The sequence below is a fragment of the Struthio camelus genome, chromosome 2 (genome assembly GCF_040807025.1).
Source record: "Struthio camelus isolate bStrCam1 chromosome 2, bStrCam1.hap1, whole genome shotgun sequence".
NCBI lineage: Eukaryota > Metazoa > Chordata > Aves > Struthioniformes > Struthionidae > Struthio > Struthio camelus.
The window spans coordinates 120,850,567-120,865,030 of NC_090943.1; the positions used below are offsets into that span (position 1 = coordinate 120,850,567).

Consider the following 14,464-nt stretch of genomic DNA (forward strand, 5'->3'; position numbering starts at 1 on the left):
ATCTTGTTCAGTAGTGCTGACAGCCTGGTCCTCTGCATTTTACATTTGATTTTCACATTACTTTTCCCAAGTGCATCACCTTATGTTTATTTACATGGAATTTCATCCGCCATTTTAACATCAAAATTGCTCAGTCTTGTAAAACCCTCTGCAATTCTTCACAGTTAGCCATCATCTTACTATCCTACACAGCCTAATACTGCCACCCGTGTTATCTCACTATTAAGCCCCTCTCTACATCCTGTATAAATGTGCTGAGCAAGAGTTCCAGACCTTCTGCAACTCCACTGATGACCTTCCTCCATTATGAAAATAGATCATGTCTTCTGTTCTGTTTCTGATCTTTCAAACAATTTTTACACATGCGAGGGCCTTGCATACCATGGTTTTTTGGTTTCCCTAAGAGCTTTTGTTGGAGGATCTTGACAAAAGACTTCTAAGAATTCAGTAGACTAAATCAATGGAAATCTACATATTGGTTGACTCCTTCAGAGAAATAGGATTTAAATAAATAGGATTGTAATGTTAGACTTCCCTTTACAAATATCATGTTGACTTTTCCATAGCATAGCATATTTATCCATGTGTTTATTATGTTCTTCATTATTGTTTCTACTACTTTGCCCAGGTATAGACGTCAGGATTACGGGTCCGTAGTTCCCCTGAAATTCCCTTGAACAAAAGTCTTTATTGGTTAACACAGTAAGACGCGGGTGTTAGTTTGCCAACTTCCAGTCTTCAGACATCACACTAGTTTTAAGTGAGAGATTAAACATAGCACTTCAGTTATTTCATCCTGGGATTCCTCTAGAACTGTTGGGTAAACAGCGTCTGGTCCTGATGACTTGGCATTGTTCATTGTGCATATGGAGTCCATAACCTCTTCTGCCGGCACTTCAGCTTGAGACAGGTCCTCTGATGAGTCCCTCATAAATTAAGATTCCAGGGTGGGAACCTCCCCAGGCTTTTCCACACCTTCTTTTTCAGATGAAGTCTTGCATTCCTGATCTCAAAAAATAATATATTATACTTATGCAGCACTTTTAGCAACGGAGAGTCCTAAATTTTGTTTAAATTTCATACAACAATAAATTCCATTGCCACTGAAAAGCAAAAAGGTGCTTGAAAATAATTTCCAAAGTCCTCTACCTACCAAAAGAGCTGCTGCTACAGTCAGTCAAGACAGGAAAAAAACTGATATTTATAGTGATTTTATCTCATATATATATCATGCACCAAGTACCGTCTATACTGTGCACAGACTGTGGGATCAGTAGGCCTAGTACACAGGGCTTTCAGAGCTGACAAAGCAATCATGATTTAAAGTCTAGTTTATGTTTTACTTACATACTTTTATTTGCTCAAGTTACACCTCTCTGTGGATCAGGACTGTGACAGCAACTAAGCTGATACTGTTCCATCAAAATGCCAAGACTCCTCACTCCCTCGAAGAGGAAAAAAAAAGGAAGAGGCTAGCGACTTTCCCGAAGAAGCATAGAACTGATCTGGGTTGCAGCAGTAAAGAGGGCAGTAAGTGTCGTACAGCTTATGGTCAGTTATGCAGGAGTTTCTGGATTGTTCACGATAAGAGCATGCAGAAAACGTGAACCATGAAAAAGTTCTAGCATAGTTTCTAAGAACAAAACTCTTGAAATATTCTTCATTGTTAAAACATGTGAAATCAGAGAAAACAACAAGATGGCTGCTGAGGAAGCAACAAATATTTACCAAAATACTAGCCATGCTCACCTATGGAGATTAATTGATTTTGACAGCAAATTAAATGATGTGATTTTCCAAGATTTACTCAGAGCCAAAATCACATATCTTGGTAGGACAAAAGCTTCTGTGTATTGCCAACACCAGATGCTTCCAGCCATACTGCTTTTTTCAAATAATATAAAAATTAAAACTTCTTTTGAAAAGAACAGATTTTGCTTTGTGGCCAATGATACCTCTGCCACTGGAATATCAAAATGGTTCAAATAGCTGTTGCTTACTACACAGATGAAAGGGGAATAATCTGTCATCCGCTGGACTATGTTCAGTGCTGCACTGAAACTGCAGTAAAATATTCCGTACAAGCAAAAAATGTGCTATAATCACATAGAGCCTTGGCTCTGTATCACTGTTTGCACTGACAGTGTTTACGATAACTCTATGAGATACCTCTCCGACTATAAAGTAATGAAAAATGAAAATGATTATCTACTCCCAGAGAACTAGTGAGCTTATGTACTGCATAATACAGTAATGTATCGCTCAGATAAGTTACCATTTGGTCTGGAAAATTGTGAAACAAAATATTTCAACACTTTTCCTCTCCTGCCAAGGGATCTTCAGAATTACAGAAGACAGTTTATTTTGAACATATGGAAAAGATGAGGAATGTCCTCCTAGAGATAACCATCTCTATAACCTACAGTTGAAAGGATCTTCAGACCTTTTCCAGCTATTAGGCATTGCATTTGTATGTCAGGTGAGCATTTCCCACTTGCGCTTTTTTATGTTTGGGGCAGGGGGGAGTGGAGAAATGTTTAAGTGACTGAGTGCGTCTTCCATGTCTCTTGCAAAATACGCCCAACATTTTTATGACGGGCTTAAAACTGGAACAATCTGATTTTGGATGTGCTAAATTTTATGACATAAAACTAAAGGGTAAGTTACAATTGGTGGCATATTGCTTGTTCATAAATATAACTCCTATCTGGCATCATAGCAAAGCAGGAAAAATGGAAAATTCCATTCATGGTAACGCTTTAGCTCTCAAATGTCTGATTTTACACTTTGCCTTCTCAAAATTGCTCTAATTTGATTTAGCCTTGATTCTTTGGAAAAATTGCTGATTTTTCAGGAAATTGCTGGCATTAATAAAGGAGTTAAATTTGATAAGAGTCTGGGTACAGATTATTTTTATGACAAATATTTTGTACAGAGATCCATGAGTTTGTGTGTACATACTCTGAGAGTCTGCAGAAAGAAATGGTGTAATTTCTACTTTCACTTGCTAGCTCTCTGTTTCTTAGAACTTACAGAATTTATTAGGCCTGCGCCCATCCCAAGTTCAGCAGTGGGAAAGATTTTTTCTTCTCTGTTAACAGACTAGGACAGACTGCAGAAACCATTAAATATGTGTTTTAAGGCTGAACTTTAGATCTAAACTAATTGCAGTTGTACACACAAAGAATTTTTGAAATTGATTTAGTTTTTAAACTGAGGCCATATGGAGATGTCTTAAAATACGTAGCAGCATTTTAACATGTTGCAGCTCTTGATAATGGCGTTGAATCATCAGTGCAGTGAACCAGCTTTGTACTTTTTGCCTCAGCTAATAGCACCTCTACCCTAATAAGGGTAGAGCTACCTGGCGTTTCGTGGGGATTGTAAAAACCTACTTGCAAAGGTGAATAAAGCCAGCTGGTCCACCTGGAGCTCTGCCTGCAACGCCCAAATGAGGTGTCATAAAATTGGATTGGCAACACCCGCGTGAGCGAGCCAGAAATACAGCTGGCGCTAAGAAGCTCGGCAAGTTTGCCCCCGGGGTCGTGCCCAAATAGCGCAACGGTGCTGATGTCCGTGCCGTTAAGCTCCCAGGCGGGACAGAGCAGCCGTGAGGAGCGGAGCCCGCAGCCCTGAGCCACCCCGGGAGGCTACGCGGGCTGTGCCGGTACGCGCTCCCTCGTGCCCGGTCTGAGCGCCTGTAAGGGCTGGTCCTTGGCTGTGCGTTCCCCCACGCCACGGTATTTCAGCTTCTTTTTGTCCACAAAGAGCTACGGACCCCTGCAGTGCTGTCTAAATAATATTCATTTTAACTTGCCAAGGACAAATCAAGCGTTTTAATTTCGCACTCCAACTTAAGATAAGAGAATAAACACGGGCTGCTGGGAGCTCAGTATACTCACCCGTGAACCGGAGGGGCGGAGTGGAGGTGGGGGCAGCAGCGTGCGGAAAACTTCCATTCAGCACGAACTGGATATGAAAGCAAACAAAAATTTACACTGCCTTTTAAAAAATAATAATAATTCTGATTCAAACACAACAAGAAAACGTCCCTGCCTTTCATTTCGTCTGTAGGTTTCCCTAGTAACTGTTTATGTTACACCTGGTGCTGAGGAGAAACTCGGCTGGCAGTGCTGTGGCAGCGGTAGGTTTTCAGGAGGAGCTGCGGATTTATGCACACTGACAGGGACAGTGATGCAAGAGCTTTGGCCGGGTCACAGCATATTAGAAAGCCATTTATTGCGTTGGCAACGTCTTCTCTCTTTTTTTGGCAACGCGCAGGCAACGCAGCACTCCCAAAGAGAAACAGCTTTTTCTTTTCAAGCTTGCTTCTTCTCCGCATTTCAAAGATGCAGGAGTGATCTGAGGACCTATCCGGACACTCTACCTTTTTCACGCACTTCGCTGGCCAGTAGGCCCGCCAGCTGCATCACTGACAAGCAAGCAAGCCCGGTGCGAGGAAGCAGGATACTTGCTGCTACTTGCATCTGTGTTTCTCAGGACTAAATTCCCAGGTGAGGAGTCTGTGACACCATCATGAGCATACATGTCATTCCAGTTTTACTTAACTAGTACCCCCAGGTGAAAGCAAAGATCTCTCTCTTATTTTTCATTCATACAGATCAGAAGCCACTCCATGTAATTCAATGGACTGTGGCGGTCAGGACAGAAAGGAAGCAGGAGAATCAGACCCATTGACTTCTACCTTCTGAGGTATATTACTGGGGTCTCAGAACTAGACCCAATATCTTGACATCTAATAACATTTAATAACATGTATTGGATATCGGATGACATGCCATTGAATAATAAGCCCTCTTCCTTGTGAACAGGCCAGAACCAATGGATGAGTTGGACTGAATCACTTCTCTTCTGCTCATCAAACTGAGTATCCATTTTCTTACAGAGTATTTCAGGAACATGATGGTGTGATCAAAAGATCAAGACTTCCAGAAGCAATAGCAGGAGTGATGATCTGTTAACTAATAAATTCTAGGGACAGCTAAAAGCATGAGGGGTGTAAATTCCTCTGGAAATGCCTTTTGTGTTGTTCAGGAAATAGAAATGATATTTAAAGGCATCTTATGAACATTCCTGTTGTATAGGGTCCAAAATAAAATTGGGCTTTATTTTCTTGGAGTAAATGTTCTGAAAAAAGCAACAGTTGTATTCATTGAGGCTGTATTTGATCATATTATTGTGTCAAGTTTCATTAGCACTGATTCCAGGGGATGATGCATAACAAACACAGTATAAGTTTTTACAACTGGAGCAGATTGGTTTGCAATTTGGGAAACAGATGCTCTAAAATATTTTCTCTAACCACAAAAAAAAAGGTCAAAAGGGGAAAGGAGTTCATTGCCTGTCTCGTTTTCCAGATTTTCCAAGTACTTCTAAGCAGCCGCTAGATAAACTGATGCATCTAAAGGAAGTGCATGTGTCTCTTTACAAAAGGAAGTAATTACATGGCTACCTGCTTTGGCCATTAGGTATAAACTGGAGAAAGTGCTTTTCTCCTCCTTGCTGAAGTGGCAGAGCTTAGGTTGTTCCCAAAATTTTTACAGAATGCCACGTACCCATTCTCCCTGACGCTAATCATAATTTTGACGTTTTGTTCATCTATTATGGGCCTTCAGCTAAGAATGTTAAAGAAGCTGACTGATTTAACTAAGCTTGAAAACAAACATAGGAGGCAGTTGTGGACACACTACTCCCTAACGAAATTTGTGAGCCTTGTTTAAAGTGCTTGGCAACACCACAGAACTATTTAAGACAAAAAGGTATGGGTAGCATAACCAAATGAAACTATGGAAGATAAGCATGGCTGGCTGCAATTAGCTGGTCTGCAAACTTATTAGGATCAGGCTATCTTTGCCTAAGGAAAAGTGGTCGGGACCTTCATTTTAAGGCTCATGCAACAGGCAGTATCAGAACACCACAGTCCCTTCTACTGATGTGCTGGTTCAGTACTGACTCAGATGAAAAATCATCTACTGAGTAAGTAACTCCACATCCTGAAGGATGTAATGAGCAGATCCTCTGAGGTTCCTTCAGAGCCTTTTTTGCTAGCTTTTCAGATGTAAGGAGGATGAGTTCCTACCTCAGGAAGAGTGCGACTCAGCATGGTGGAGCATGGCCTGCAGGCGAGTGGATAAAGGGCTAGCAGGAGCACAGGAACTCAAAGCCATCATTCAGTAGCATCTGCAGGGTACCACAGGCTCAGCCGTGTGCCAAGCCCGGGCAAGGAGCAGATGAACAGTTACTCTGGCGAAGTGCTCCCCAGTAGGAAAGATGAGGTAAGGAAGGAAGAGACCTGAAAAAGGGAGAAAATAAGATTCAAAATCCAGGGCTGATCTTCAGTTAGTGGAATCTGGGGAAGACGGAAGAAAGAAAAGCAGCCTGAAAAGTGTTTCCTCTCTGCAGCAGGACAGAGCTCCAGCTGCCCAGGCAGTGTGGCCGCTGCACTGGGGCGCTGCAGGCGCTTGCATGGCCTTGTGGGGCTGGTGGCCAGGAGAGGCAGTGGATTGGCCTCAGCTGCTGGCCTGTGGGTGGGATGGTGGATATTCGGAGGGCAATGCAAAGTTCCTATATGCTTTAGAAAGTCCTTAGGTAGGAGGGCTGAAAGGTTGGCTGACCCTCTGTGAAGCTGGGATTTTTAGCTGTGGAGGAGGTGAGACCCAGCATGGCCCTGGCGGAAAGGAGGTCTGAGAAGAAACAATTTGCTGCAGAGAGTGAGCAGATGTTAGCACCATCTTCTTCTCAGGTGCCTTCCTTGCCCTTCCTCTCCCTTCCTCCTTCTTCAGCCAGCTCGTAGCTACTGGGGTATTTGGTGGCCAGAAAACACCAAATACCTTTCCAGCTTGCAAAATAAATGTTCTTTTCTTTTTGTAGATATAAAGGGCCACTCTCAGTATCACATTTAAGTCAAACCAGACTTCTTCCACTAAGGGAAACCCTAGTAAATGAGAGTTTCATATAAGGAACAGCTGGCCTTTTTTAGTTTTATATGGAAAAAATCTAATTAATGGAAAAAGTTAAATAATTACAGAAATATGCTCTGAAAGTTTCTAACCTGTACCAAGCAGTAAGAAGTAAAGAGCCTAACTTCAGTGGTATAGGGAAGAGAAGAAAACTTGTAATTCTCTCTCTAATAACTTGAGCTGCAGACTTGACAAAGACTACTTGCTATATGGTCTATAAATTGTTTTTGGAAGATCTTTTATCTCTCAGGGGTCTCTATGGATTCTGTACTCAGAATCAACTGCTATTTTAAGAAATAACTTACCATGAAAAAACTATAAAACTGATGTAGTTCCCTGTTCAGTACACGAATACAGTTTATTAAATTCCCAAAATATAACATAAATCTATTTTCCCATGGGCCTATTAGATGGTACCATAATGATTATTATATATTTTTTATTGTATTCACTAATAGAAAGCTACTTCCTAAGATTGAAATCCCTTCCCATCGTCGCTGCTGCTGTACTAATTCTCTGTGTGCAAGGCAAATCAGCTATGAGACAAACACTAAGGCAGAAGAAGGAGACAGGAGGTTGCCCAAGAAACTCTAGGCACTTGGCAACGAATGCACATTTCTTTACAGTTTCGCTCACTCCAGAGCAATCCCTGCCATCACCGGAGATCAGAGACATTATCCAGGAGGGTAGAGATGGTGGGCACACGAGCAGTTTCCTCTCTTTTGGGGATGCTGCTCTGACAGCTCTCCCTCCTGTATCAGTCTCCCTGCCAGCAGCTCGTTCATTAGAAAATATTAGTTCAACTGACTGCACCGATTCCACTGAAACCTCCAAGAGAAATCAAGCTGGGCTGCCAACCCCACCAGCATGCAGGCTGCCTGGCTCCGTGAAATCTAGATGCCAGGCCAGTTCCTTAGCTGCACATTGTTTTTAAACTTTGATTTCTCTAAAAATTTTACATTATTGAGCTCAAATTGAAATAAGCCCTGCACTACGTGGAAATAGAAAATTTTCAACAGGACAAAGGAACCTCTTGCAGTTCTTTTTCTAACCATTGCATCTATGATGTTTGATCACTTAGAAGAGCAAGAACTGAAAGCGCAACAAGTATCAGGGTGTCTAGCTACTCAGCAAACAACAGGATTTTCAAAATTGTCACGGTAATAAGATCAGGGATAGTTCTCTAAATCACTAATGGACTGTTATGTGAAAATCACTGTATCATAGATACACAACAAAATCTACAACAAGCTGCACGTTAAAAAAAGACTAAACAAAAAATGTAGGTTCTTCCAAGATAAATTTATCTACTCAAATTTACTGTTTTGAAAATGTTCTGTTCATCTTCTGTTGTCTAGATGATTCGTCTGTGAATCTGATTCCAGATCAGACTCACTAAATTGAAAATCCAACATATGAGATGCAAAGGTCAAGAGAATTCCTTCCCCACTTACACGTTGAGGATTCTTTTATTTTTCTTAATCCTTTTGGCTGTTATGTTGTCATCTGAAACAGCATCTCCCAACTGTCTCACTGAGACAAACTGAATTTATTATATAATCTCATCTCTTGTTCCAAAAAATTCAAGATCAATCTCAAAGAGCAGTCCTCTGAACTTGGCAAACACTTGTGTGGGAAAGTCTTTAAACAAAAACAAATTTGTTTATGTACTGGGACAAGGAGCTCAGAAAGAAGATAAAATACGCCATGAGCCAACACTGCCCTCAGCAGCAGAATTTGGACTGCTCTCACAGTGCCTGCTCTGCTGTAGAGCTGAAGACCGCCCATCAGCTGCCTGTAATATAGTGATCCACTGTACTCCAATCAGTCAGCTGGGACAGGAGAATGATTCTTAAATTGGAGGAAGCTGTGGTCTAAGCATTAAACTGGAAGCCAAGAATGCCTAAATGGTAACAGTTTCACAAAAGGTCACTTAGAATTTGTGGACTTAAGGTACACTTTTTTAGGATGTTTATTTTTTTCAAAAGTGACCCTCAAATCTAGATATCCACTAGCATAGCGGACTCAGAGCTTTGGAAGGAATCAAATCACTGGTGAAGGCAGTTCCTTAAATATGAACCCATGTGAGACAGAAGTGAAGTTGATGAGTATTGGAGCACGTACAGAAGAATTGGAAGCTATCCTACAGTCTCCTTAGTTGGAAGAAAGCAGTGTCCATGAAACTCCAATTTTATCTGGTGCCCAAAGGGACAACCATAACAAAGTTTGGTGGCTCTCTGCTGTAACTAGTGTGACAAGGAGGAATGACACAGCCAGTCAGCTTTCCCAGAAGCTTTCAAAATAGCCAGGAGTTTCCAAAGTCTCTCACCATCACTAATCTCACAGCTATCTCCAGCACTGCATGCAGGTCGGTATGAATGCTCCAGAGCCACAAAAGCGTGAGAAGTCAACATATGCATGTGTTAGGATTCACTGGACAGCATCACCTGAGGGTGGTTCCTCAGCGAGGAGGAAGATGGCTTCAATAATGAATGAATTAAACTGATGCATGAGACTGTCACAGAAGAAAGGCCCTGTGACACCTCGTGCAGTTCGTTGACCAACATGCTCGACTTAACTCTGTCGAATGGGAAACTAAGAGAGTGCACTGAAACCATGACACACCTGGAAATCACTACTCAGGTTATGCATATTGTGGGTAGCTGTGCAGGGGGATGTGGCAGGATGGAGCCCTTAGCCCAGTGTGCTGTCATCTACCATGAAGCATGTTTGGTGTGTGCTGGGGGCAGAATAAAATGGAGCCTAGTATCTCACGAAATACAGATGCTAAAGCCTCTGATCTGTGGGTTTTAGTGCAGTTGTACTCCTGGCACACTTAATGGCTGTGCCACCGATGGCCAATGCACTGGGACCAGCATGGCTGCGGCCATCGACAATGCCAAGTATAGAACTGGAAAAAAGTTCCTCTCCCGTGGAGCAAGGGGAAACCCAGAAGAAGGATTACGAAGGTGTGAGTCACTGTATGCCTTCAGCGTGACTCTAGGGACAGGGTGGCCTCTTGTTCCGGGGCTGGGGCAAAGTCACGGCTTAGCCTGTTATTATTGTTAGTCACAACCCCAGCTACACAAAGTCCAACAGAAACCACACTTCCAAATGCCTCAACCTGAAATGTAAAATAAACACTAAGAAAATAGCTGCTACTTACTTTCTCTAAATATACCCTGAGGCCAGATCTGCTTCCACTGTAGTCAAGACAAGTTTTGCAATCAGTGTCAGGGGAGCAAGATCCAGTCCTTTATTTGGAAAGATGTTAATAATCAAATTGCAGTTTTAATTTGTCACCGGGACAGGGGTGTGATAAGACATTTTGGCTGATGCTATAAGTAGCTCTGAGAATTCTCAGGGGTTGTTGTAGGTGCTAAAGACTTTGTGACATCCTGGCATGGGGAGGAAGGAACTGTGTGCCTCTGGCATATGTCCTCGCGACGGGGAGGTGCAGAAATCCCTCTAGTCCCCCTCTGAACTCTGAGGAAGGACATAGCTGGGACTGAGAAGCTGCAAGAGGAGTGGGCATAGAAAAACAGGAAGGCTGGAACTTATGGATCAGCTCCATATCAGCAATCTTATCAATATTTTCAGTGACTCATTTATGGCTTTTTCCCCTCTGAAGTTTTCATGACATGTTCACTTCCTTCCTTACCATATAAAGATGGGGAATTTAAGCAGAAAACATGGAACAGTGCTAAGTCAAGGCAGTTGGAAGCACTCAGCTAGCTCAAATGCATAAACATGAACATGTTCAGCTGTAGCAATATGCTGGGTCAAATCCTGCCCGGCTCTAACACTGTGGATTTCCTGATAGTATGTGCTCGAACGTGCTGGCACAACGGATGACGCTTGCGCTGGATGGTCATTTCTAGACCATCCAAGCAGATGCTAATTTCCAGGAAAAAGAAAACTATCCATGTGTGACAAGCATACGTCAAATGTATGTATCGATATCATCCATTCTGTGTCTGGCGTATTTTTAATTTCTGTGGCATCATAGGTAAAGTGACACTAGTGCTTTGAGTTGTTATTTCACCTCACCTGGGGGACAGGGGCATTCCTCAGATGACTCAGTGTCCTGGACCTAGGCAGAAAAAAGAGGAAGAAAGGGACTGCTACGTTCCCAGGTTTCAATTCAATAGGTATTTAGGGATACACTTTGGGAGGCATCCAGAGTTGGAAGCTCAGAGTCACGCCCAGGAACACAGCTTAGACGCAACCTATATATCTTTCAGCATTATTGTACGCATTGAAAGTGAAGACTGGTTAGTTTTACAACTGACTCCAGGTAGAGTCAGCTTAAGTTTAGTCAGGCTTACTAGTTCGAGTTCAGCCCCAGCTTTGCCAGATACAGCCTGGCTTTTGAACAATCTCTTAGGTATTTCTGCACTCTGTTCCAAGAGGAACAGAGCTAATGTGCAACCAAAGGTATGTCTGCAACACTGCAACCACAAGAATACACATTTTGCTGGAGCTGGGACATACTTAGATGTTGCCACACAGGGTTCACTGAAGCTTTGGACTCGGTCCTGGAACGCTGTGCTTGAGCTCATGAGTACAGATGGACCCACTTGCAGCCTGCACAGTGCCAGAAAAGTGTCAGTGCCTCACAGCACAGTTAATCCACAACCTGGATAAACTGCTCATGGATAATTGAGAATTGATTGTACATCCATTTAGCACCTCTCTTTTATGGGAGGATAAACACTTCTCTTTAAAAGTCCTTGTAAATGTGAATCCTGCCCTTACGAACAGTTACATTTTATATATTTTTTCTTGTTTTCTTTATATTATAACATGAATCATGCTTTTCAGTGCATCCTACGGTACAATCTCCAAATACTGCAAGTACAGAAGCGTTTCGCCAGAAGAGCTGAATTTGCAGTGCAGAGTTGGTCACGCCCAGGCAAGCAAGAGGAGGGATACAAAGCACAACTCTTCAAAATCTAATCAAGGGAAAACAATTCCAATTAATTGAAGGCCTAATTTTCTGCTCTCTGGCACTGTCCTTCTATTCTCACATGTCCTTTAGCTGTCAGATATTCCAGTTGAGACCTGGACAGTTGTGTGATGATTTGCAGCTCTGTTGACTGTCCACTGAGAAACAATGATGTAGTGCATACAGAAATACAAAATTAACTGCCTCAGAGGCAAGGCCTCCCTTCCTTTCTCCATCCGCTTTCTTTGAACTAAATTCAGTGTTCAAAATATTCCAGAATATCAGTTCTGGAGAATAAAGGGCACAAACAGTTTGAAATCTTCAGAGCTGGTGCATAGAGCCGATGGGGTCTGAGTCCTTCAGCTCACGGGTTTCTGTGGGCCAGCATTTGCAGAGTCTGTGGCTGTGACGTCTTAGCTTGCATCTATAGTAGTTAGGGTTACTGACAACTGCCCACGCAAGTACCGAAAAGACCAATCCACCTTACTTTCCAAGTCCAGAAAAGATGAGGGGAATTCAGCCCAGGATGGCTGAGGTGAACAAATCCCTTACAAGAGTCACTAGGTTGCAGGCACACAGTCTCACAGTCTTCTCTTCCTCTCTTATTGCAAGGGCTCTTGCAACTGTGGGACTCAGTAATTTCTGTGGCCGGCATAAGGGAAGAATCAGAAATTTCCAATTACAATGGTGATATTGTATGGATTACTTTTTTCAAGACCATTTTATGATATCCCTTGTAGTAAGTGACAACCTCACCAAGGATTATTTACCCATAAGGCAAGTATTCGCCCCTTCTGGCTGAAAAAAAGACTTCTCAGATTCTGGCGAATAGGTTGAATTGGGAACAAAGCACCAATTAGAGGAATACATCATAAATAAAAGTTAAAGTAAGAGTTAGAGTGAAAGTTCAACGAAAGTTAAAGAGTTCCATGGTTGGATCTCTTGATATGACCATGAAAGGAAGATAAAAAGAGAGAAAGAAGGAGAGAGAGAGCACGTGCAAGAGGTGGTCTTACACATTTGACAGCATTTAAGAGGTCATCTTCAGTCTCCCCAATTTTCTTTGATCTATCCACAAAGATTTGCTCATATACCCATTGCTCATTGCAGTGAGGACCAACATAAGGACAGAAGACAGTAAGCCAGCCTTTCTTTGTATATAAATTATTAAGGAAGTCTCAGAAAGTTTCAGCATAGCATTCATGAAACTTGAAGATATGCTACCACCTGTTTGCAGCATGGTGGTGATTTTAACTCCTGTTTACTCTCACCACCGTTCCCATCCCCATAGGAAAAATAAAACAAATGCATCTGCTATTCAGTCTGCACTGCGAGCAATCATCAAGGTTGATTGTGGGTTTATTGTTGCTAGCCAGCCTCCCTGTTCCAGCAGGTGCCAGGCACCCTGAATTACTCCCGTCAACCACTGACTCCATGGTACAGTGAGTAAGCTGATGAATTCTGTTTATTTCATCTGGGAGGCAACGGCCTCCCCCTCTCCACAAGGAACATCCCACATATTATAAAGGTTTACGGTCAACTAGAGCAAGACTTCAAACTCATTCCTTCCAGACTCATTCATGATGAGGGTGGGGATGCTAGACAACTCAGCAATGTTTAACACAACAAATACTAAAATCTCCAGAGCAATGGCCCTTTATCACCTCTGGTTTCCTTAGGTACAGAATCAAAGAGCTAGTAAGCATGTCATTGTTAGCTTATGGCTATCAAAGCTGAAATTGGATGTCAGTAAAACCTAAGCTATGAAATAAATGCTATATATATTTTTAAAATTGCCCTGACCACCTAACAAACTTGGGAGTCTAAAGTCACACCAAAAAAAGGCAAGTACCATACCAGGATATATAGAGAGACTTACAACCTAAAAGGCATAGGAAATGCTTAGCAGGAGTAATAGGCTGAGTTTTGGGTGTTACACTTAAGGAAAGATGTGGAACAACTCAGGAAAGTGCAGGAACAAGAATGTTCAGGGATATTGAAAAAATGATCAGCCAAGGAAAGCTGCATGAACTGAAGGAAAAACAAGAAGATTGGGGAGAAGAGGAGAAAGGATGTCAATCTTCAAACACATATATATAAAAGTAGCTGCAAAGAGGAAAGAATACTCTATTATCCATGTCCGTAGAAGACAGGATGAGTAATGGGCTTGAACTGCCGTCAAGTAGAGTCAAATTAGACGTTAGATAGGATAGTGACAACTACAATAGACTGTCAGGAGAGTCTGTAAGGTCTCATCACTAGAGATCTTTCAAGTTAGACAACCTCTGTCAGGAATGAAGTATGCAAAGTCTCTTCAAATGTCACAACTCTATGAAAGAGAAGCACTGTTACCATCAACAAAGCTTTCAGGTTATAACCTCAGTTTTCAATCAAAATAGAGTTACTGCAAGATTCCTGGGGTGAGGGTCGGCGAGACAGAGCAGCAAAGTAACTACTAGCAGCATATTATCTCACTTTCTCCCACCTGAACGTGGAAAGAAAGGCAACCTTCATCCAAAAAATCTATTTTTCATTA

At 42.1% G+C, this 14,464-nt stretch overlaps 1 long non-coding RNA gene across 1 annotated transcript; it reads right to left on the reverse strand.

Annotated features, from left to right (window-relative positions):
• Nucleotides 1-563: 563 nt before the first annotated feature.
• Nucleotides 564-6,313, reverse strand: LOC138066018 (uncharacterized). Its single transcript, XR_011139159.1, has 3 exons — nucleotides 6,101-6,313; nucleotides 3,903-3,969; nucleotides 564-1,003 (listed from the first exon to the last, which is right to left on the reverse strand). It is a non-coding gene; the product is annotated as an uncharacterized lncRNA (long non-coding RNA).
• Between the last annotated feature and the right edge of the window lie 8,151 nt (nucleotides 6,314-14,464).